Consider the following 26,074-nt stretch of genomic DNA (forward strand, 5'->3'; position numbering starts at 1 on the left):
ATCAATAAAATCATGGGACTATCTTAAAATACTATTATTTTAAAATGAACTATTAACTAGGTGCGTCGAGAGACGTGTCATCTACGAATCTGATAAATCACCACTCCCATCCTTTAATTGGCTGACTTCATTCTAATTTTGTATTATTAATAGCTTTGTACATGCCAATATAGTATATTGTCCTAGATGTACGTATGGTGCTTTTTCAAGAAGAGCATTTATAGTAGTAGAAAATTTTGCTCCACAACATGCCAAAGGGATTGACGTTCCTGATAGGCTAGTATTAATGGCTTGCCTACAAGTGCGTATATTCATCTCCTTGAAAGTTGGTTTAAAAAATGTCTTTGTGGAAGTAGTGACTCATGGATATGTGCACATTAAATGACAAAGTGACTCTAATTTATAACCTCATAAATGACAATTTGTTTCTGTCTTTTCACCCCTCTACGCTGGGGTGAGATCTTTGGACTCAAATATGCCAAATCGTAAAAACGTGAAACGCTGTTTAGAGACATGATGGAAGTGTATGGCAATGTATGCTTGAGGTTTCCAACTGGTATACATATCCATAACAGTCCAGGCGTGCCGCTGTTTTACTAGGATTTTTTTAATCTAAAATGAATTACTTGTTTTTTGAAGAATGATTACTGCACCTAGCTAATACTGCAAGCCTCCTGTAGACCTAGCTCTGTCATAGCTTCCTCAAGATAGGCACCCCACGAGTTGGCTTGCTTTCCTTCCATCTGGGCATTTATCTCCAACCAGCAGAGACTAGTCAAAGCTCCTCTTTCTGCGATACGGAGACGCCAACATAATTTCACGAAGGCATTTTGTCGTTTGAATTTTTGATGTTGAAGTCAAAATTCCAAACAAACGTGTGCTGGAGAAGTTTCTTTTAGGAGGCAAAAGACTGCCTTGTAGGCCTTTGTTTGAAGCTGATTTAAAGTAGCAGCTTCTTTGCCGTGCCAGAGTTCAACACCATATGTCAGAGAGGGTGAATTGATAGTAAACAAACGACAAATTACGTCCCTCAGACACTCCCAGGTATTTATATGAATAAACAGATTCATCCTGCTGGCCTTTTATAAACCACCTGTGTGCTTTATATGTGAAGTCCACCAGCCGCACCACTTTTGTTTTCTGTAAGTTCAGCCCTTGCTTCTCAATATAACTTCCCAGAGCATTGATCGATCTTTGAAGGCCAATAGGAGTTTGACTCAGTATTACTATGTCATCTGAATATTGCAGGAACACTATCTTCTCCTTCGCTAATACTGGAGGGTGGCTATCTTCAACTGACAAATATTTATACAAATCTGCTAGATATAAATTATAAAGGCACGTGGCCAAAACACATCCTTGTTTTAAGCCATTCCTTGTACAAATTTTTGAAGTGAGCCTACTGCCATGCCCTAATTTCACATGGACCCACATATCACTATATATGCCAATAATTGCAATTAGCATTTTCTCTGGTATGCCCCAATGCTCCAATTTCCTCCATAGAAGGGTTTGCAGCACTCGATCAAAAGCTGACTAAAGATCAATAAAACAGGCAAGCAACCTAGATAGAATCAGTGTATGATAGCAAAATTATTGCTAGGAGAAAAAGACATTGAAAAGTTTAGTTCCTAACAGGTTTTTCAAGACTTGAAGGTTAAGTAAAGACTACGGGGGTCATTCTGACCCTGGCGGTCAGTGTTAATGCGGCGGCCAACCCGCCAACAGGCTGGCGGTCAAAAAAAGTGAATTCTGACCCTGGCGGGAACCGCCAACACAGGCCGCCGCATGAACACTCCAACCGCCACGGCGGTACAAACAAACAGCGCGGCGGTCACCGCCAACAGGCAGGCGGCAGACAATGTACCGCCCACACTATCACGACTCACCAATCCGCCACCTTTTCTGGGGCGGGAGCCCCGCCGATAAAAACACGGCGGAAACAGACATCTCCAATGGAAAACACTTACCTCGACACTCTCCACGCGGAATCGGAACAGCATGGAACCCGAACTCCACATCCTCCCAGCCATTGCCTTCCTGCTCTTCTTCCAGGATCACGAACCTCGCCGCAGAGGACAACGGTGAGTACTGCACCTACGACACAGGGGAGGGGGGAGGAGGAAAGGTTACGGGCACACACATACGCCACACACCCACCCCCACCCTCACCCCCACCGAAATACCTACACACCTATGCAGATAAAAAAGTCAGAGTGACACCCCCAAACCCCCCCCCCCAAAAAGCAAAGACAAAAGGCAATGAATATAAAAGTAGAACTATATTATTGCAACAATAAAGTATAGCGATCTTAGCAATAAATGAAGAACCAATACACATCTAGATATATATCCATAAAAGTGGCAAAAGTCCGGCCCAGTCTTTCCAAGTCCAAATGTCCGTGGGCCAATGTGCTGCAACACATGGGCAAAGCCCACACACGAGATCGAGTCCATTGGAGAGAACACTGCTGGGGCATCACAAAAAGTAAAAACAGGCACCTCAGGGGGAACGGAAGGGGGGGCACCTCAGCCACATGAGTCCACGACACCAGATCCACGAAGGGCCTCCATGCCCACTGTGCCATCCTGGGGAGTGCAAAGCCACAGTCTCACAAGTCTCTACAGTGGGTGGCTTGCCCACTGTGCCATCCTGGGGAGTGCAAAGCCACAGTCTCACAAGTCTCTACAGTGGGTGGCTTGCCCACTGTTACATCCTGGGGAGTGCAAAGCCACAGTCCATCAGGGGGATTACAGAGACCACTGGTCATGGAGGAGGCATGGTGGGCAGAGTGCGTCGTGAAGGCCTGCCCGACACAGAACCGGGACTGCCAATGGGCCAGCGGTGCTTGACAGGAAGGGCCCAGCGGAGCGGTGTAGGAGGCTGGACTGGCTTGTAGTGAGTACCAAGGGGTACTTGCACCTTGCACCAGGCCCAGTTATCCCTTATTAGTGTATAGGGTGTCTAGCAGCTTAGGCTGATAGATAATGGTAGCTTAGCAGAGCAGCTTAGGCTGAACTAGGAGACGTGTGAAGCTACTACAGTACCACTTAGTGTCATATGCACAATATCACAAGAAAACACAATACACAGTTATACTAAAAATAAAGGTACTTTATTTTTATGACAATATGCCAAAGTATCTTAGAGTGTACCCTCAGTGAGAGGGTAGGAAATATACACAAGATATATATACACAATAGCAAAAATATGCAGTATAGTCTTAGAAAACAGTGCAAACAATGTATAGTTACAATAGGATGCAATGGGGAAACATAGGGATAGGGGCAACACAAACCATATACTCCAGAAGTGGAATGCGAACCACGAATGGACCCCAAACCTATGTGACCTTGTAGAGGGTCGCTGGGACTATTAGAAAATAGTGAGAGTTAGAAAAATAACCCTCCCCAAGACCCTGAAAAGTGAGTGCAAAGTGCACTAAAGTTCCCCTAAGGACAAAATAGTCGTGTTAGAGGGAAAATGCAAGGAAAACACAAATCAGCAATGCAACAACGATGGATTCCTGACTGAGGGTACCTGTGGAACAAGGGGACCAAGTCCAAAAGTCACAAGCAGCTCGGAGATGGGCAGATGCCCAAGAAATGCCAGCGGTTGGTGCAAAGAAGCTCTTACTAGGCTGAAGAACTGTGAATACTGCAGGAACGACAAGGGCTAGAGACTTCCCCTTTGGAGGATGGATCCCCCACGCCTTGGAGAGTCGTGCAGAAGTGTTTTCCCGCCGGATGGATGCCAACAAGCCTTTCTACACGCAAATCGTGCGTTTGGCGTTTTTGGACGCTGCTGGGGCCCAGGAGGGACCAGGAGGTCGCAAATTGGACCTGCAGAGAGAGGGGACGTCGAGCAAGACAAAGAGCCCTCACTGAAGCAGGTAGCACCCGGAGAAGTGCCAGAAACAGGCACTACGAGGATGCGTGAAACGGTGCTCGCCGAAGTTGCACAAAGGAGTCCCACGTCGCCGGAGACCAACTTAGAAAGTCGTGCAATGCAGGTTAGAGTGCCGTGGACCCAGGCTTGGCTGTGCACGAAGGATTTCCGCCGGAAGTGCACAGGGGCCGGAGTAGCTTGCAAAGTCGCGGTTCCCAGCAATGCAGCCCAGCGAGGTGAGGCAAGGACTTACCTCCACCAAACTTGGGCTGAAGAGTCACTGGACTGTGGGGGTCACTTGGACGGTGTCGCTGGATTCGAGGGACCTCGCTCGTCGTGCTGAGAGGAGACCCAAGGGACCGGTAATGCAGCTTTTTGGTGCCTGCGGTTGCAGGGGGAAGATTCCGTCGACCCACGGGAGATTTCTTCGGAGCTTCTGGTGCAGAGAGGAGGCAGACTACCCCCACAGCATGCACAAGCAGGAAAACAGTCGAGAAGGCGGCAGGATCAGCGTTACAGAGTTGCAGTAGTCGTCTTTGCTACTATGTTGCAGGTTTGCAGGCTTCCAGCGCGGTCAGCGGTCGATTCCTTATCAGAAGGTGAAGAGGGAGATGCAGAGGAACTCGGCTGAGCTCATGCATTCGTTATCTAAAGTTTCCCCAGAGACAGAGACCCTAAATAGCCAGAAAAGAGGGTTTGGCTACCTAGGAGAGAGGAAAGGCTACTAACACCTGAAGGAGCCTATCACAAGGAGTCTCTGACGTCACCTGGTGGCACTGGCCACTCAGAGCAGTCCAGTGTGCCAGCAGCACCTCTGTTTCCAAGATGGCAGAGGTCTGGAGCACACTGGAGGAGCTCTGGACACCTCCCAGGGGAGGTGCAGGTCAGGGGAGTGGTCACTCCCCTTCCCTTTGTCCAGTTTCGCGCCAGAGCAGGGGCTAAGGGGTCCCTGAACCGGTGTAGACTGGCTTATGCAGAATTGGGCACATCTGTGCCCAACAAAGCATTTCCAGAGGCTGGGGGAGGCTACTCCTCCCCTGCCTTCACACCATTTTCCAAAGGGAGAGGGTGTCACACCCTCTCTCAGAGGAAGTTCTTTGTTCTGCCATCCTGGGCCAGGCCTGGCTGGACCCCAGGAGGGCAGCTGCCTGTCTGAGGGGTTGGCAGCAGCAGCAGCTGCAGAGAAACCCCAGGAAGGGCAGTCTGGCAGTACCAGGGTCTGTGCTACAGACCACTGGGATCATGGAATTGTACCAACAATGCCAGGATGGCATAGAGGGGGCAATTCCATGATCATAGACATGTTACATGGCCATATTCGGAGTTACCATGGTGAAGCTACATATAGGTAGTGACCTATATGTAGTGCACGCGTGTAATGGTGTCCCCGCACTCACAAAGTTCAGTGAATTGGCTCTGAACAATGTGGGGGCACCTTGGCTAGTGCCAGGGTGCCCTCACACTAAGTAACTTTGCACCTAACCTTTACCAGGTAAAGGTTAGACATATAGGTGACTTATAAGTTACTTAAGTGCAGTGTAAAATGGCTGTGAAATAACGTGGACGTTATTTCACTCAGGCTGCAGTGGCAGGCCTGTGTAAGAATTGTCAGAGCTCCCTATGGGTGGCAAAAGAAATGCTGCAGCCCATAGGGATCTCCTGGAACCCCAATACCCTGGGTACCTCAGTACCATATACTAGGGAATTATAAGGGTGTTCCAGTAAGCCAATGTAAATTGGTAAAAATAGTCACTAGCCTGTCAGTGACAATTTAGAAAGCAATGAGAGAGCATAACCACTGAGGTTCTGATTAGCAGAGCCTCAGTGAGACAGTTAGTCACTACACAGGTAACACATTCAGGCACACTTATGAGCACTGGGGCCCTGGCTTACCAGGGTCCCAGTGACACATACAACTAAAACAACATATATACAGTGAAGAATGGGGGTAACATGCCAGGCAAGATGGTACTTTCCTACACAACCCCCCCCCCCAAATGAAGGACAATAAGACTAGCCATGACCTGATGAGTCTTCATTGTCTAAGTGGAAATATCTGGAGAGTCCATCTGCATTGGAGTGGCTACTCCCAGGTCTATGTTCCACTGTATAGTCCATTCCCTGTAGGGATATGGACCACCTCAACAATTTAGGATTTTCACCTTTCATTTGTTTTAGCCAAAGTAGAGGTTTGTGGTCTGTCTGAACAATGAAGTGAGTGCCAAACAGGTATGGCCTCAACTTCTTCAGAGCCCAGACCACAGCAAAGGCCTCCCTCTCAATGGCAGACCAACGCTTTTCTCTAGGGGTCAACCTTCTACTAATAAAAGCAACAGGTTGATCCTGGCCCTCAGAATTAAGTTGTGATAGGTCTGCCCCTACTCCTAATTCAGATGCATCAGTCTGGACATAGAATTTTTTAGAGTAACAAGGGCTTTTCAGGACAGGTGCAGAGCACATGGCCTGCTTCAGCTCCTCAAAAGCTTTCTGACAGTTTGCTGTTCATAATACCTTTTTAGGCATTTTCTTGGATGTGAGGTCATTAAGAGGGGCTGCAATGGAGCCATAGTTCTTAATGAACCTCCTGTAATACCCAGTGAGGCCTAGGAAGGCTCTCACCTGAGTCTGAGTGGTAGGGGGAACCCAATCAATAATAGTTTGGATTTTCCCCTGAAGTGGTGCAATCTGTTCCCCACCAACAAGGTGTCCCAGATAAACCACCTTACCCTGCCCTATCTGGCACTTTGAAGCCTTGATAGTGAGGCCTGCCTTTTGCAGAGCCTCCAAAACTTTCCAAAGGTGGACCAGGTGATCATCCCAGCTGGAGCTAAAGACAGCTATATCATCCAAATATGCTGCACTGAAAGCTTCCAGCCCTTGCAGGACTGTGTTCACCAACCTCTGAAAAGTGGCAGGTGCATTTTTCAAACCAAAAGGCATTACAGTAAACTGGTAATGTCCTCCAATGGTAGAAAATGCAGTCTTAGGTTTAGCATCTTCTGACAATTTGATCTGCCAATACCCTGCAGTCAAATCAAAAGTGCTTAGATACTTGGCAGATGCCAGTGTATCTATAAGCTCATCTGCCCTGGGTATAGGGTGAGCATCAGTTTTGGTTACCAAGTTGAGACCTCTATAGTCTACACAAAACCTCATTTCCTTCTTTCCATCTTTAGAATTGGGTTTTGGTACCAGTACCACAGGAGAAGCCCATGGACTGTCAGAGTGCTCAACTACTCCTAGTTCCAACATTTTCTGAACTTCTTGCTTTATGCAGTCCCTGACATGGTCAGGCTGCCTATAGATCTTACTTTTGACAGGTAAACTGTCTCCAGTATCTATAGTGTGCTCACACCAAGAAGTGGTGCCTGGCACAATGAAGAAGAGTTCTGAAAATTGTCCTAGGAGATTTATGCAATTATCTTTCTGCTCAGCAGTAAGACAATCAGCCAAAACTACACCTTCCACAAGAGCATCTTGTTCTGTGGAAGAGAAGAGATCAGGTAGAGGATCACTGTCTTCTTCCTGTCCCTCATCTGTTGCCATGAGCAGGGTGAGATCAGCCCTGTCATAGTAGGGTTTCAGGCGGTTGACATGGAGCACCCTAAGGGGACTCCTGGCAGTGCCTAAGTCAACCAAGTAGGTGACTTCACCCTTCTTTTCAACAATTGTGTGGGGTCCACTCCATTTATCTTGGAGTGCTCTTGGGGCCACAGGCTCCAAGACCCACACTTTCTGTCCTGGTTGGTACTGAACCAAAACAGCCTTCTGATCATGCCATTGCTTCTGGAGCTCTTGGCTGGCCTGAAGGTTTTTACTGGCCTTTTTCATGTACTCAGCCATCCTTGATCTGAGGCCAAGTACATAATCCACAATATCCTGTTTAGGAGCTTTTAAAGGTTGTTCCCAACCCTCCTTTACAAGTGTGAGTGGACCCCTAACAGGGTGTCCAAAAAGAAGTTCAAAGGGGCTGAAGCCCACTCCTTTTTGGGGTACCTCCCTGTAGGCAAAAAGGAGGCATGGTAGAAGGATATCCCATCTCCTGCGGAGTTTTTCAGGGAGTCCCATAATCATGCCTTTGAGAGTTTTATTAAATCTCTCCACCAGTCCATTTGTTTGTGGATGATAGGGTGTAGTGAACTTGTAAGTTACACCACACTCCTTCCACATGGCCTTTAAGTATGCAGACATGAAATTGCTTCCTCTGTCTGATACTACTTCCTTTGGGAAGCCCACCCTGGAAAATATTCCCAGGAGGGCCTTTGCCACAGCAGGAGCTGTAGTGGTCCTTAAAGGAATTGCTTCAGGATATCTTGTGGCATGGTCCACTACCACTAAGATAAACCTATTGCCTGAAGCAATAGGAGGGTCAAGGGGGCCAACTATGTCAACCCCTACCCTTTCAAAGGGAACCCCAACCACAGGCAGTGGGATAAGGGGTGCCTTTGGAGTGCCACCTGTCTTGCCACTGGCTTGACAGGTTTCACAGGACTTGCAAAATTCTTTTGTGTCCTCAGACATCCTAGGCCAATGAAACAATGGTACCAATCTGTCCCAAGTTTTCATTTGACCCAGGTGCCCAGCTAAGGGAATGTCATGTGCCAGTGTTAGGAGGAACTTTCTGTACTCCTGAGGAATCAATAATCTCCTGGCAGCTCCAGGTTTAGGATCCCTATGCTCAGTGTACAAGAGGTTGTCCTCCCAGTAAACTCTGTGAGAGTCACTGACATCCCCATTAGCCTGTTTGACAGCTTGCTGTCTGAGACCCTCTAATGTGGGACAGGTTTGCTGTGCCACACTCAGCTCCTCTCTGGCAGGCCCCCCTTCACCCAAAAGCTCAGCAGTGTCTGCTTCCAGCTCCTCTGGTGTAGGTTCTGCACAGGGAGGGAATTCTTCTTCCTCAGAAGTAGAATCCACTGTAGAGGGAGGGATAGTAGGAAGTGGTTTGCTTCTACTAGCCCTAGCTTTAGGGAGCACTTGGTCCATTGTTCCAGGATCCAAGCTTCCCTGTCCTTTTTACTTTTTGTCCTGAGCCCTTGTCAAAGCAAAAATATGCCCTGGGATGCCCAGCATTGCTGCATGGGCCTCCAACTCCACATCTGACCAAGCTGATGTCTCCAAATCATTCCCCAATAGACAGTCTACAGGTAAATCTGAAGCTACCACAACTTTCTTTGGACCAGATACCCCCCCCCAGTTGAGATTTACAACAGCCATGGGGTGGCTTTGTGTTATGTTGTGAGCATCGGTTACTTGGTACTGGTGTCCAAGTATGTGTTGTTCAGGGTGCACCAGTTTCTCAATCACCATTGTGACACTGGCACCTGTGTCCCTGTAGGCCTGGACCTCAACACCATTTATTAGGGTTAGTTGCTTGTACTTCTCCAAGTTATGGGGGCAAGCAACCAAAGTGGCTAAATCAATAGCCCCTTCAGAGACTAAAGTAGCCTCTGTGGTCTCCCTAATCAGACCAACCCCAACTAAATTACCAAAAGTGAGCCCAGCTACTCCCTTGGATTGGCTATTAGTAGGTTTGCTCCCACCACCACTGCTATTAGTAGGGACACTAGGTGTAGCAGTAGGGGTTGTAGTGGTAGGAGCTGTGGTGCCTTTCTTTGGACAACTGGGATCTGTTGTCCAATTGCCTTTTATTTTACATAAATAGCACCATGGTTTCTTTTCCTTGTTCTGATTAAAGGAGGATTTGGGCCCACCACCCCCACCAGAGTGTTTTTGTGGGCCTAATGAAGACTAATTTTTAGATTTGTCCCCACCCTTGTCAGAAGACTTACCATCCTTCTTTTTGTTGCCATCTTTGTCACCCCCTGTATGAACTTTTCTGTTCACCCTTGTTCTGACCCATTTGTCTGCCTTCTTTCCCAATTCTTGGGGAGAGGTCAGATCAGAGTCCACCAAGTACTGGTGCAACAAATCAGACACACAATTATTAAGAATATGCTCTCTCAGGATCAAGTTATACAGGCTGTCATAATCAGTAACTTTACTGCCATGTAACCACCCCTCCAAGGCCTTCACTGCCTGGTCAATGAAATCAACCCAGTCTTGTGAAGCCTCCTTTTTGGTATCTCTGAACTTTATCCTGTACTGTTCAGTGGTTAAGCCATAACCATCCAGGAGTGCATTCTTAAGAACTTGGAAATTGTTAGCATCATTTTCTTTTACAGTAAGGAGCCTATCCCTACCTTTTCCAGTAAATGATAGCCATAGGATAGCAGCCCACTGCTTTTGAGGGACATCCTGTACAGCACAGGCCCTCTCAAGTGCAGCAAACCACTTGTTAATGTCATCCCCCTCCTTATAAGGGGGAACTATCTTGTGCAGATTCCTGGAATCATGCTCTTTTGCAGGATGACTATGGGGAATACTGCTGCTGCCACCATGGGTATCTAAACCCATCTTCTGTCTTTCCCTCTCTATTTCTAAAGACTGTCTATCCAAATCCAGCTGTTGCTTCTTGAGCTTCAGTCTGGTTTGCTCCACTCTCAATCTATTGAGCTCCCTTTCTAACAATCTGTCATCAGGGTGGGTGGGAGGGACATTTCTAGATACAGAGGTATGATGGGAATGAACAGAAGGAGACCTGTCCCTTACAGAGGGCACCCTAACAGCTTGGCTACCAGTATAATGTGAGAGCACACCATTAGTATGGTGTGATTCAACCTCTGTACCAACTATGCTAGACTGTCTAGTAATGGGCAGGCTGAGAAGTTTCTTTCCTGAACCTTTTCCTGGGGGAGTCCCTGGATCAGATTGAGAACCATTAGCTACTTTTTCTACAGATTGGGCACTTATGGCCTTATCCTGTACCCTAAGCATGTTAATTAACAGTTATAAGGAAGGATTCTTCCCTACACTCAAACCTCTCTCTATGCAGAGACTCCTTGCTCCTTTCCAGCTAAGGTGATCATATGCAAGTTTGGACAGTTCAACTTTTTGGCCTGTGCCAGACATTTTTAGAGAGAGTTAAAGTGATAGGAAAAGAGAAAAAAGTTTTCAGAACTTTTTGGAAAGACAGACAAAAAACTTTTTAAACTTTTAAGAACTTTTTGAAAGTTTAGAAGTACTTTTCAGTACTTAGAAAAGAGTGAAAAGAGGAAATGCAAAACTTTTTGGCTATGTGTATATACACTGACCTTGTTTTGTATATTTTTCTCTTATGAAAAGTACAATGACAAGAGTGGTAAGTAGTCTCAAGCACTTATCCCACCACTGCACAACCAATGTAGGAGGCTGGACTGGCTTGTAGTGAGTACCAAGGGGTACTTGCACCTTGCACCAGGCCCAGTTATCCCTTATTAGTGTATAGGGTGTCTAGCAGCTTAGGCTGATAGATAATGGTAGCTTAGCAGAGCAGCTTAGGCTGAACTAGGAGACGTGTGAAGCTACTACAGTACCACTTAGTGTCATATGCACAATATCACAAGAAAACACAATACACAGTTATACTAAAAATAAAGGTACTTTATTTTTATGACAATATGCCAAAGTATCTTAGAGTGTACCCTCAGTGAGAGGGTAGGAAATATACACAAGATATATATACACAATAGCAAAAATATGCAGTATAGTCTTAGAAAACAGTGCAAACAATGTATAGTTACAATAGGATGCAATGGGGAAACATAGGGATAGGGGCAACACAAACCATATACTCCAGAAGTGGAATGCGAACCACGAATGGACCCCAAACCTATGTGACCTTGTAGAGGGTCGCTGGGACTATTAGAAAATAGTGAGAGTTAGAAAAATAACCCTCCCCAAGACCCTGAAAAGTGAGTGCAAAGTGCACTAAAGTTCCCCTAAGGACAAAATAGTCGTGTTAGAGGGAAAATGCAAGGAAAACACAAATCAGCAATGCAACAACGATGGATTCCTGACTGAGGGTACCTGTGGAACAAGGGGACCAAGTCCAAAAGTCACAAGCAGCTCGGAGATGGGCAGATGCCCAAGAAATGCCAGCGGTTGGTGCAAAGAAGCTCTTACTAGGCTGAAGAACTGTGAATACTGCAGGAACGACAAGGGCTAGAGACTTCCCCTTTGGAGGATGGATCCCCCACGCCTTGGAGAGTCGTGCAGAAGTGTTTTCCCGCCGAATGGACGCCAACAAGCCTTGCTACACGCAAATCGTGCGTTTGGCGTTTTTGGACGCTGCTGGGGCCCAGGAGGTCGCAAATTGGATCTGCAGAGAGAGGGGACGTCGAGCAAGACAAAGAGCCCTCACTGAAGCAGGTAGCACCCGGAGAAGTGCCAGAAACAGGCACTACGAGGATGCGTGAAACGGTGCTCGCCGAAGTTGCACAAAGGAGTCCCACGTCGCCGGAGACCAACTTAGAAAGTCGTGCAATGCAGGTTAGAGTGCCGTGGACCCAGGCTTGGCTGTGCACGAAGGATTTCCGCCGGAAGTGCACAGGGGCCGGAGTAGCTTGCAAAGTCGCGGTTCCCAGCAATGCAGCCCAGCGAGGTGAGGCAAGGACTTACCTCCACCAAACTTGGGCTGAAGAGTCACTGGACTGTGGGGGTCACTTGGACGGTGTCGCTGGATTCGAGGGACCTCGCTCGTCGTGCTGAGAGGAGACCCAAGGGACCGGTAATGCAGCTTTTTGGTGCCTGCGGTTGCAGGGGGAAGATTCCGTCGACCCACGGGAGATTTCTTCGGAGCTTCTGGTGCAGAGAGGAGGCAGACTACCCCCACAGCATGCACAAGCAGGAAAACAGTCGAGAAGGCGGCAGGATCAGCGTTACAGAGTTGCAGTAGTCGTCTTTGCTACTATGTTGCAGGTTTGCAGGCTTCCAGCGCGGTCAGCGGTCGATTCCTTATCAGAAGGTGAAGAGGGAGATGCAGAGGAACTCGGCTGAGCTCATGCATTCGTTATCTAAAGTTTCCCCAGAGACAGAGACCCTAAATAGCCAGAAAAGAGGGTTTGGCTACCTAGGAGAGAGGAAAGGCTACTAACACCTGAAGGAGCCTATCACAAGGAGTCTCTGACGTCACCTGGTGGCACTGGCCACTCAGAGCAGTCCAGTGTGCCAGCAGCACCTCTGTTTCCAAGATGGCAGAGGTCTGGAGCACACTGGAGGAGCTCTGGACACCTCCCAGGGGAGGTGCAGGTCAGGGGAGTGGTCACTCCCCTTCCCTTTGTCCAGTTTCGCGCCAGAGCAGGGGCTAAGGGGTCCCTGAACCGGTGTAGACTGGCTTATGCAGAATTGGGCACATCTGTGCCTAACAAAGCATTTCCAGAGGCTGGGGGAGGCTACTCCTCCCCTGCCTTCACACCATTTTCCAAAGGGAGAGGGTGTCACACCCTCTCTCAGAGGAAGTTCTTTGTTCTGCCATCCTGGGCCAGGCCTGGCTGGACCCCAGGAGGGCAGCTGCCTGTCTGAGGGGTTGGCAGCAGCAGCAGCTGCAGAGAAACCCCAGGAAGGGCAGTCTGGCAGTACCAGGGTCTGTGCTACAGACCACTGGGATCATGGAATTGTACCAACAATGCCAGGATGGCATAGAGGGGGCAATTCCATGATCATAGACATGTTACATGGCCATATTCGGAGTTACCATGGTGAAGCTACATATAGGTAGTGACCTATATGTAGTGCACGCGTGTAATGGTGTCCCCGCACTCACAAAGTTCAGTGAATTGGCTCTGAACAATGTGGGGGCACCTTGGCTAGTGCCAGGGTGCCCTCACACTAAGTAACTTTGCACCTAACCTTTACCAGGTAAAGGTTAGACATATAGGTGACTTATAAGTTACTTAAGTGCAGTGTAAAATGGCTGTGAAATAACGTGGACGTTATTTCACTCAGGCTGCAGTGGCAGGCCTGTGTAAGAATTGTCAGAGCTCCCTATGGGTGGCAAAAGAAATGCTGCAGCCCATAGGGATCTCCTGGAACCCCAATACCCTGGGTACCTCAGTACCATATACTAGGGAATTATAAGGGTGTTCCAGTAAGCCAATGTAAATTGGTAAAAATAGTCACTAGCCTGTCAGTGACAATTTAGAAAGCAATGAGAGAGCATAACCACTGAGGTTCTGATTAGCAGAGCCTCAGTGAGACAGTTAGTCACTACACAGGTAACACATTCAGGCACACTTATGAGCACTGGGGCCCTGGCTTACCAGGGTCCCAGTGACACATACAACTAAAACAACATACATACAGTGAAGAATGGGGGTAACATGCCAGGCAAGATGGTACTTTCCTACAAGCGGTGCTTGAGACGGCGGTGCCCAGTTCAGCGGTGCTTGACAGGAAGGGCCCAGGGGAGCGGTGCTTGGCAGGAAGGGCCCAGCGGAGCGGTGCTTGAGACGGCGGTGCCCAGTTCAGCAGTGCTTGACAGGAATGGCCCAGCGGAGCGGTGCTTGACAGGAAGGGCCCAGCGGAGCGGTGCTTGAGACGGCGGTGCCCAGTTCAGCGGTGCTTGACAGGAAGGGCCCAGCGGAGCGGTGCTTGAGACGGCGGTGCCCAGTTCAGCGGTGCTTGACAGGAAGGGCCCAGCGGAGCGGTGCTTGACAGGAAGGGCCCAGCGGAGCGGAGCGATGCTTGACAGGAAGGGCCCAGCGGAGCGGTGCTTGAGACGGCGGTGCCCAGTTCAGCGGTGCTTCTCTTGGCGGTGCCCTCTTCAGCGGTGCCCTGTTCAGCGGTGCCTGTCTTGGCGGTGCCCTGTTCAGCGGTGCTTCTCACGGCGGGGCCCTGTTCAGCGGTGCCTGTCTTGGCGGTGCCCTGTTCAGCGGTGCTTCTCACGGCGGGGCCCTGTTCAGCGGTGCCTGTCTTGGCGGTGCCATGTTCAGCGGTGCTTCTCTTGGCGGTGCCCTGTTCAGCGGTGCCTGTCTTGGCGGTGCCCTGTTCAGCGGTGCCTGTCTTGTGTATCCAGTGAACCACACCTGGCCAATACTTGCCGCTCAGTCTGCATCGGACCTTTCCGTTGCGGGGCCCTCCTCTGATGGAGCCCTGGGGCCCTGGGTCTCCTCCGATACCCCCGGAATGGTGCTGGTGGGGCCCTCATGGCCAGGTCGGCTGCTCCCTGCCTTTTTTGTTTTGCTGCCCTTGGCCTCCTTGGCAGACTCGCCGTGGCCCTTGGCTCCCTTACCCGATGTGGCAGGTGTCCCAGACCAAGGAAATGGCGGACTCCAAAAACCAGACACGACGTGCTTGGGAGTTGCTGGGCTGATGGTGGCTGAGGTGTTTGTGGAACTCTTACGGGATGAAGGGGGTGGGTCAGGTGAGGAAAAGAGGTCAAGTTTAGAGAGGAAAAATTTCTTTGGAGCCATGGAAAGGGTAGCTGGAGTGGGTATGGGAGGGGAGGAAGAGGATGTGGTTGTAGGAGAGTCAAGTGTGCTGTCTTTGGGTGCAGGTGCTTGGGCTGGAGGCTGACGTGAGGTGGATGGCTGTTGTTTGGGTGCCTGCCTGCGTTTGTATGGTTGGGAAGCGGGGTGACAGACACACTGGGAGAGGACACAGGGGACGTGTACATGGCAGTGGGGGTGGTGACTGCACGTGTGCGGACTGGTCTGGAGGGTCTGCTGGTGATGGGTGCAATGGCTGATGGTGGTGTGCTTGCAGGTGTGTGTGGAGACGTCACAGGGAGGAAGGAGGGAGACGAGGAGGTGGGGGACACAGAGGAGGTAGTGACTGTTGGCATGTCTGCATCTGGATGTTGCTTGGGTGAATGCTTGTGTGTTCTGTGGTGCTTATGTTTGGATGGGCTGCCCTTGGGTGTTGAGGTGTGTTCAGGCTGGTCTGTAGGTGTGGATGGGATAGGCAGAGGAACAGGGGAGTGGGACTGGGTGGAGGAAGTCAGAAGAGGGAGGCTGGAGACAGGGACAATCGCTGCCGTCAGTGCTGAGGCCAGAGTGTTGAACGATCGTTGATGGGCAGCCTGACCCGAATGAAGGCCCTCCAGGGATGCATTGCTTTGATGCACCTCCCTCTCCACACCCTGGATGGCATTCAGAAGGGTAGACTGCCCAACAATGATGGTCCTCAGGAGGTCAATGACCTCCTCACTGAGGGCAGCAGGGGTAACTGGGGCAGGGCCTGAGGTGCCTGGGGCGAAGGAGATGGCTGGCTTCCTGGCCTTGCGGGCACGGGCCGAAGGCCGAGGGGCTGCTGGGAGGGCGGAGCTGGTGCGCTGGGTGGCGGCTGTACCTGTAGGATCGGTGGGCACGGATGTTGCTGCCACAGCAAGGGAGCTCCCTTCCGAGGACGTGTCGGTGTCGCTGACGTCTCCACAGGTCCCCGTGGTGGAGCCCCCCTCGCCCTCCGTCTCACTGGTCATGTCGGAGTCCGTTGCATGGCCCTCCGGGGCCATGTGAGATGCAGCTCCCTCTTGCGATGATGCTAATGCACACATTCACAGAAAAACAAAGAAAATAGGGGGGGGTGGAAAACATAAAGACAGGTTGAGTGCATGCATTGGGGACACCGTTGGCGGAGAGGACAGACACAGAAGCCCCCTGCACTACGCTGCGCACTTGGGGTACACTACTCATTCACTGGGACATGCCCTACAAGCCTATGGGCGACAACTGCCCACACAGTATACACTGGTCCATGAATCGCATCACTAGGCACCCTACAGAGGTGGGGGGCGGGGGCACAGGACCATACCTCACGGACGGGCCTATCCTACAGAAATCGCCTTGGCCTAGGGATACCCACAGCCCTCCTCCCCCACCCAGGCACCTCCACTGCGCGCAAAATAGCTGAATGTGCTTGTACTCACCCCCTTGTGTCTGCTGTGATGTCCTCAAGCGCCCATCTAAATCGGGGTAGGCCACCGCCAGGATCCGGGACATCAGGGGGGTCAAGGTCCGACTGGCACCCCTCCTAGGTTGGGAGGCCATCCCCAGCAGAGCCTCGGCGGTCTTCCTGCTCCCGCGGCGGATGTCCTCCCACCTCTTGCGGCAGTGGATGCCCCTTCTGTTGTGGACCCCCAGGGCCCGGACGTCCTTGGCGATGGCACGCCAAATGTCGATCTTCTGATGGGCGCTGACCTATGTGACATGTACAAGGGGGGAAGAGAAACATCATCACTTTTCTGCATGCTCGATGTGAGTGGCCCCCCCTCCCCAACCTTGCAATGTGGCACATGCTCTCATCTGTCGTGCCATGCATTCGACATTCGCTGCCCTCCCCTCCATCGTACATCCTCCCCACTCAACCCAGGCATTGGCCAATATGCATTGCCCCCCGTGTACTCACCTGTTGGTCTGGAGGCCCGTAGAGTAGCGCATACTGGGGGAGGACCCCGTTCACGAGCTTCTCCAACTCCTCGGAACTGAAGGCGGGGGCCCTTTCCCCAGTCGCAGCAGCCATTGTCACTTCCAGACCGAGGTCACAGCAGCACTTGCAGTATAGGTCCTCTCCTGTGGATGCTCAGGTCTTGTGTGATTAAGCATAGAGAAAATGGCGGTTACGGCCGCGGCGGTGCGTACCGCGGCGGTGCGTACCGCGACCGCCGGCGCTCACCGCCATTGGCTCCTGAAACCCATAGGGTTCAATGTTGTCCAATGTGGCTCTGCGCCGCGGACTGCGACCGCCTACCGCCACGGTGTGCCACGCCAGCGCAATGACCTCACTTCACATTGTCACACTTCACAGGTCAGGCAGATGCCATTTCAAGGGCCCACATGGCTTAATTCCTACTGCGTCACACATGGCTAGGCCTTGCACCGACATTCATACTGGCCATTCAATACCGAGAGATTCGTGTACTGTGCATGCTGTGGGCACTTACCTGTGGGTTGCTTGACTCTGTGCTCCATGTTGTCCTTCCTAGGCACCGTCCGGTGGGACTTGCGAGGAGACGGAGGAATCTTCCCGTGTACAGACCGCTGGTGGACCTGTAGACAATGGAAGAAAGACACGTCATACTCACCTACAGACTCAACCGTGCCACTATACAGGAACTGTGTGCCCAGCTGGAGCCAGACCTGATGTCACCCATCCGCCAACCCACAGGGATTCCGCCTCTAGTGCAGGTGCTGTCAGTACTGCATTTTTTTGACAGTGGATCATTCCAAACTACAGTGGCCATTTCATCAGGGATGTCTCAGCCTATGTTTTCAAAGGTGTTGTCCAGAGTGTTGTCTGCCCTGATGAAATACATGCGTAGCTACATCATTTTCCCTGAGGTGGGTGACTTGCCTACAGTGAAGGGTGATTTCTATGCCCTTGGACACATTCCCAATATCATTGGTGCCATTGATGGGACCCATGTGGCTTTGGTTCCCCCAAAAGACAATGAACAGGTGTACAGGAACCGAAAAAATTATCATTCGATGAATGTCCAGGTGGTCTGTTTGGCTGACCAGTACATCTCCCATTTAAATGCCAAGTTCCCAGGGTCAGTGCATGACGCGTACATCATGCGAAATAGCAGCATCCCTTATGTGATGGAACAGCTACAGGGACAGCGTGTGTGGCTAATTGGTGACTCAGGTTACCCCAACCTGCCTTGGCTAATGACCCCAGTGAGGAATCCCAAGACCAGGGCAGAGGAACTGTACAATGAGGCACATGGGCGTACTAGGAGGGTGATTGAGCGGACCTTCGGCCTCCTGAAGGCCAGGTTTAGGTGCCTGCATATGACTGGTGGATCCCTAATGTACTCACCAAAGAAGGTGTGTCATATCATCGTGGCCTGCTGCATGCTTCACAACCTGGCTTTGCGACACCAGGTGCCTTTCATGCAGGAGGATGGTCCAGATGGTGGTGTTGTGGCCGCTGTGGAGCCTGCGGAGAGTGAAGAGGAGGAAGACGAAGTCCATATGCCTGTGGAAGGTGGAGCAGGGGCAGTTCAAGGTTGGACAGGGTGAACAAGTGGGACAGTGGGATGACATCCGGGGGATTCCGTGCATGGCAGGGGTCTTGACATCCTACTCTGTCTTCTTCCTAGATCTCAGGCCTTTCTTGCGGGGTGGTTCTTGTTCTGCAGGGGGTGGGGTCCGGGTGGGCCGTTGCTGTTGTGTCGGGGCATCCTGACCACTAGCGCCGGCGGAGGTGGTGGGCTGTTCTTCCTCCATGCTAGTGGCAGGGGCCCTTTGGGGGGCCACATGGTCCCGCAAAGTGGTGACAATCTGGTTGAGTGCCACCACCATTGTACCCATTGCGGAACTGATGCTGCGCAGTTCTTCCCGGAACCCCATATTCTGTTGCTCATGCAGAAGCAGGATCTCCTGCAACCTGGCCAGGACCGCCGCCATCGTCTCTTGGGAGTGGTGGTACGCTCCCATGATGGTAGTGAGGGCCTCTTGGACAGTGGGTTCCCTAGGCCTGTCCTCCCTCTGTCGCACAGCAGCCCTCCCAGTTCCCCTTTGTTCCTGGGCCTCTGTCCCCTGGACGGTGTGCCCACTACCACTGCCCCCAGGTCCCTGTTGTTGTTAAGGTTGTGGGTTACCCTGGGTGCCCTGTAGTGGTAGACACACCGCTGCTTGACCTGTCCTGGAGACAGAAGCATGGGCCCGCTGGGTGGGTGCTGTGCTGGTGTTTCCAGAGGGGGGTAGGTCTGCTGTGGCCTGTGGCTGACTGAGGGTAACCGACTGTCCAGAGGTCCCCGATGGTCCGGGCTGGTCATCAGGTTCTAGGTCGACAGAGCTGCTGTCATCACTGGGGGCCTGTTCTGGGGGTGGGATGGACAAATCTGGACCCTCCTGGCCGGTGTGTTGGCGTTCGGGCCCTGCAGGGGTAAAAGAGTATGGTTATTGCTTTTGTGTGTGCCATGGCGTGCGATTTGTGGGTGCCCTTGTCCCCCAGTGCTGGCAGTCCCTTGTGGGAGGAGTTGTGAGGGTGGTTTGGGGGGGATGGGTATGTGCAGTGGTCATGCTTAGGTGATGGGTGTCCATGGTTTGTGTTGGCATTCAAGGGTTGGTGTTGGGTTGGGAGGGTTGTGCTGGTGAGACATTAACAGGGAGGATGTGTGCTGGGGGGTTGGGGGTGAGAGTGGGGGTGTGGGTTGGCATGCTGGTGGTTGGGGGGGGTGAAGTAGTTGAGATTAGACTTACCAGAGTCCATTCCTCCGCCTACTCCAGCGAGGCCCTCAGGATGCAGGATGTTCAAGACCTCTTGCTCCCATGCTGTGAATTCGGGTGGAGTGGGTGGGGGTCCGCCGCCAGTCTTCTGCACAGCGATGTTGTGTCTTGACACCATCGAGCGCACCTTCCCCCGTAGGTCGTTCCAGCGCTTTCGGATGTCTTCCCGATTTCTGGGATGCTGTCCCACAGCGTTGACCCTGTCGACGATCCTTTGCCATAGCTCCGCCTTCCTGGCTATTGTGGTGTGCTGCACCTGTGTGCCGAAGAGCTGGGGCTCTACCCTCATTATTTCCTCCTCCATGACCCTGAGTTCTTGGTCCGAGAACCTGGGGTATCTTTGGGGTGCCATGGGGTGGTGTGGATGAGGTGTGGGGTGGTGTTTGTGGTGATGAGTGTGGTGGTGTGTGGTGTTTTGTGCGTAGATGTGGTGTGGGTGATGATGTAGGGTTCCTGTGTGTGTTGTGCTTTGCGTTCCCTGTGCTCTCTCTCTGTGTATTGCGCCTTGTCTCTAAAATTTGATTTGTGGGGGGTTGTGGGTGTTGTGGGTGTGTGTTTTATATAGTGATGGGTGTGTGGGTGTGTTGTTTGTATGTGTATCAGGTGTGTGTATTTGTAATTGTCCAATGTGGATGTGTTTTGTAAAGGTGTGTGTATTTTGACCGCGGCGGTGTGTACCGCCAATGGAATACCGCGGTTGAAAGACCGCCGCGTGGATTCGTGGGTCGTAATGGCATGGGCGTGTTTGTGTTGGCGTGACGGTGGAGGTTTGGTCATCTCCAGTTTATCGCTGACGAGGCGGCCTTCAGTGGATGTCGGGTTTTTGGCGGTTTGGCAGTTGTGGGTCAGAATGACCGTGGCGGTTTACCGCGGCCGCGGCGGTATGATGGCGGTCTTCTGACCGGCGGTAAGAGCCTTTTACCGCCGAGGTCAGAATGACCCCCTACATATTGAGTAGTAAAGAATTCCAGCTCTTAGAAGCTAGAATCCAGAACTATCCACTCCCTGCTACACATTTCTGGAGCCTTGACACTGGAAAATAAATCTGGATTCAGAAGAAAAGTGACACAAATGATAATCAGGTTTGTGTCTATTAACAAAAAGGATCGCTCATTTTATAAATTCTGCTGGTGAATGCAGGAACTCAAAAAGTATGTACTGCCTCGTGAGTAAAGAGAGAACATTTGTGACACAGTTGAGCCTTTCTCAAGCCACAAATAAGATAGACCTCAGCCTTCTAAATCATCTACTTTTGTGTTGCTGGAGCTGCCAAATGTGCAGCCTTCGCATAGCCCAGCCTTGTGCAAACAAAGGAGTCTCCAATTAAATATTCATGGGAATGCATTCCACTGAGTCCCTTCTTCTGACCATCATCACCACATCCTAGTAGTGGTAGTTTGGGATGGGGTTGCTTTTAGAACTTGGAAATGAAACTGTTACTTGCTGTTAAATGCCAGAATTAGCACAGCACATCTGTGCTGCCAGAGCTCTGTCCATCCGGGCATGATTCGTATTGAAGGTTTTGTGAACCAGTGAGTCAAGAGTATCGGCACCTGTGACTAAAGAGAGAGCACTTCTGATGGATACTTCTACCTGCTGATTCCTCACCTATAGCATGATCCCCAGGTACCAGTCTGGATCAAGAATCTTCAAGGCTATCACATTGCCGGTAGAGAGCCTGGCATTGCATCATTGCCAAAAGCGGCATTCAGTGGCATCACCAAAGCCATATGGCGTTCACTCTGGCACAAAGACATTTTTTTTTTTTTCTACTCTTGGTGCAGATCTGGAGCTCACTTTCTCAAAGAGTCTTGACTTTTCTCTTCACTTGGGGGTATTGCAATGTGAAGAGCATGCAGGTAGAGGAAGATTGTTTTGAAGACACCTTTGGGGCTTCTTCTGTGCGGCCCAAGCTACTCTGTACACAAGGACTTAAGGATAGGGTACATAGAGGATTTTATAAAGCCACGTCCGCTGCTGCGGAGTTTCAAATGGACAAATGATTGTGCGTCCTTTAATCTAATTGTAATTGAAGAGTGTCCTTCCTGTGACTTTGGTTACAAAGTACCCTGGCTTCATTATACCAGGAACACCCTAGCTGGACCAGGGAGACCTTCTTTATTTATTTCCCCTACTTCAAAAGCTGCTAGTGAAAAGCAGCAGGTGAAGTTGCCCTTTATGAATGTAAGGCCGGCAGCCTTAGAATCTGTGGAGCATCAAAAACCTTTTATCAGGGCTTATGGGGTGGTCCATACCACACTGGGGCTTGAACCCTCTCTTATCACAATACATATTTGGGAACGAGCACTTATACACAATTTAGTTTGGGCATTCTTTGTTGTCATTTATCCTTTCCATTAGGATAATATGAAAGTCTCAGTCTGTATTTGTCACTGCAATAAATTATCACCACAAACGCTGTTACGTTTGACTTTTTTGTGCAAATATTATAAGCCTTTTATCAGTCGCTACTCAACACGCCTCTTGAAAATATTAGGTTTCGACAGACCAGCCTTATGTTATTTACAAATGTTTTCCACACCTGAGGTTTGCTTGAAAGTGGTGCTTTTTTCAAAATCAACTATTCAGCACTGCAAATCTTTGTTGTTTTAATAGTATTCATTTTATGTGCTGCAGGTTTGTTTTTAATCGTAAACCTAAACATACTGTATTGGTTATTCAATGTGCTAGGTTTCCTAAGTATGTTTTAATCTTGGCTTATTTATTGTTTTTATGTGTTTCTTTCTATTTTTATGTGCTATTACGATTATTCACTAGTATTTGAATAAACATGGATTGATTGATAATGAGAGGTTGTGGATTAGCCGTTATTTTTAAGGAACACTGGAGCAACAAAACACTACAGTTATATGCCCCTCACATTACTGAATTATCTGACTTAGTGCTAAAACCCTCTCCCTCTGTGTTCCTAGTTGTGGTTATATCTTACCGCCCCCTGATAGTAACTTTGTTCACTCCTTGATCAAACTGACTTCACCGGCACTATCTTACCCTCATTTTTGATCTTAAGGGGTTTTCATTTAATATTAGGGTAGATGATGTCTCAGATGCAATTTCTAGAGACTTTTGGACTCTATGGAGGCAGTTGGTCTTACGCAGCCGATTACTGGACCTACTCATAAGGACGGTCATAGTATTGACCTTATCCTTGCCGTGGATAATTTGATAACCATCAACAAAACACTCACCCAGATTTGGACCGGTCATTTTCTTATTCTATTTCGTCTTCAAGCTTCTGATTCCTTACACTCCATCTGCTCTTCGACTAAAATTATCATTTAAGAATGCCCAAGGGCGAAACGGGTGCCTGAAGCTTTGTCAAGTGCTCTTTATACCAACTTATTCTGGTCGGCCAAAGCTGAGGCCGGCAATAAAAGTTCAGCCCCCACTATGGACACAGAAGTGCCTGAATCAGTCCCCTTGTTGCCACCTGAATTTTCAGTGGAGGAAGCTGCCGTTTTATATCAGAAATGGATTAAGCAGACCATGCGCCTGTTTTCCAGTTAAGACAATTCGTCCCTGCAAACGGCCCTCCGCACCATGTTAAAATGACAACCTAGGACTAGTTATACTCAAGTGTAAAACTATTGAAAAGCATTGGCGAGTAAACTACTCCTGAGAAATTAATGGCCTGATTTAGAGTTTGGCAAACGGATTACTCCTTCACAAACGTGATAGATATCCTGTCCGCGGTATTATGATTCCCATAGGTTATGATGGGATTCTGAAACGGAGGATGGGATATCCATCACGTTTGTGATGGAGCAACCCAATCCGACAAAATCTAAATCAGGTCCAAAGTCTGAATTATTAAGAGCACAAAAAAGAAACTATTCACTCATTTCTGCTGCTAAAGCAGAGGACTATACTAGAGAATTACTCAATGCGTCTACCACCTCTGAATTAATAAGAGCACAAACAAGAAACTATTCACTCATAGAGCACTATACTAGAGCATCACTCAATGCGTCTACCACCTCTAAACAACTGTTCTCTGGAGTCCAGTCTCCAGCAAAACCATCCTCACCTCCAGTACAGTTGAACTCTCTCAGTTGTGCGACTGTCTCTCATTTTGGTTTGAGAAAAAAGTTGTAAATATTGTGAGTAGTACCATCTGGCGGGTAAAAAGCTGTGGTGATTTCAGTCAAAAAATGCCAACCGACCCCTCGGTCTCTAGTTATTTTAGAAATATTTCTGTGCTCTATTTTTCGGACTTCGGAAAAATATGTCAACAAGCTTCTTTCCTATTTCCTTGAAGATCATAATTTACTTGATCCAGCAGAGTCTGGCTTTTGACCAGCTCATCAAACTGAATCTGACTAGGTGCCTCTGTTAGATGATGTTAGAAGGGCAGCAGAGAAGGGTGATTTTTAGGTCAAGTCTAGACAGCACTTGCACTGTCAAGTGATCTGTTGTATTCAGTTTGTGGGCTTGTGACTCCTCCCATTGCTGCTATTCCTTAGAACAAAAGCATCTTGCACTGACCCAGATTACTTAGCATTGACATGGGAGATGTACTGGTCCACCAAGCACACCATCTGCACAGTCATGGAGTGGAAACTCTTACGATTCCTGAACACCTGTTCATTCTGGCGGGGGGGGGGAACAAATGCAATATGTGTTCCATCAATCGCCCAAATTATATTGGGGATATTTCCCATTGCATAAAACTCGACCTTCACAGTGGCCAAATCCTCAACCTGGGGGAATGCAATGTAGCTGCACATGTCTATTTATCAGGGCAGACAATACTCTTGACTGAGGTAGTGGCGGCCTTTCTCCACTAGTTCTGGAGGGGGCATTGTGCCCAGAGTGCTTCATCCTGCCAAGGACAGAGTTAGTGGATGTGATACTCCACTGGTTCTAGAGGGGGCTTTGTGCCCAGAGTGCTTTATCCTGCCAAGGACTGAGGTAGTTGATGTGATACTCCACTGGTTCTGGAGGGGGCTTTGAGCCCAGAGTGCTTCATCCTGCCAAGGACTGAGGCAGTGGATGCCTTTCTTCACTGGTTCTGGAGGGGGCATTGTGCCCAGAGTGCTTCATCCTGCCAAGGACTGAGGTAGTGGATGCCTTTCTCCACTGAAAGTCGTGCATCATGGAAGCTGCCCAGGCTCCTGGAACTGACCAGCCTCGGACGACTGGCCACTGGGGATGGCAGCCATGTCTGCGGTGGTGCCACAGGCTCAGGATGTCACGGGCCGCTGGCGGTGCCTGCGGCGGGGTCAGTCGCGGCGGTGCTGGCGGCGGGCTCTGTGGCAGCGGTGCTGGCGGCGGGCTCTGTGGCATCGGGGCTGGCGGCGGGGTCTGTGGCATCGGGGCTGGCAGCGGGGTCTGTGGCGGCGGTGCTTGCGGCGGCCTCTGTGGCATCGGGGTTGGCGGCGGGCTCTGTGGCAGCGGTGCGGGCGGCGGGTTCTGTGGCAGCGGTGCTGGCGGCGGGTTCTGTGGCAGTGGTGCTGGCGGCGGGTTCTGTGGCAGTGGTGCTGGCGGCGGTGCTGGTGGCGGGCTCAGTGACTGCGGTGCTGGTGGCGGGCTCAATGACAGCGGTGCTGGTGGCGGTCTTCTCTGCCTTACAGGTTGGCATTGGCGTGGACAGAAGGTGTGACACTGGTCCAGTTGTCGGTGCCACCATGCCCTCTCCTGACCTGCCCTTTATTTTCTGGCCCTTCCCCACCTTGGATGGTGGCGCAACTGTCTTGCCACCATCCCCTTTCGTTTTTCCTGAGCCCTTGGTGGCAGGTGTTTTCTGCTTCTCCCTCTGGGATGTGGGCAACTTTCTTACTTTTGCAGGTGGCGGAATGTCCTTGCCCTCACTCCGTGGCACACTGGCAGCACTGTTGGTTGGCGCACTCCAATAGCCCGCAGTTGCTGGCACCACTGTGCCTGGTGATGTGGTGGCTGAGGTGCTGGGTCGGGACCTGGAAAGCCTGGCCCTAGGGGAAGGACGGGGGTGTAGGGAAGTGGTCAATATTAGCCAGGAAACGTTTTTTAGACACACTGGGATGGGTAGATGGAGGGGGTTTAGGAGTGGAGGAAGAGGTAGTGGTTGTAAGAGGTGTACGTTTGCTGAATTTGGGTGAAGGTGCATGGGCTGGAGGCTGTTGTAAAGTGGATG

General features: G+C 50.3%; 1 pseudogene; it reads right to left on the reverse strand.

The window, feature by feature from the left end:
* The window catches only part of LOC138287310 (zinc finger protein 850-like), a 369,596-nt pseudogene that overhangs the window by 78,248 nt on the left and 265,274 nt on the right, over window positions 1–26,074 (reverse strand).

This window comes from Pleurodeles waltl, chromosome 4_1 (genome assembly GCF_031143425.1).
Source record: "Pleurodeles waltl isolate 20211129_DDA chromosome 4_1, aPleWal1.hap1.20221129, whole genome shotgun sequence".
NCBI lineage: Eukaryota > Metazoa > Chordata > Amphibia > Caudata > Salamandridae > Pleurodeles > Pleurodeles waltl.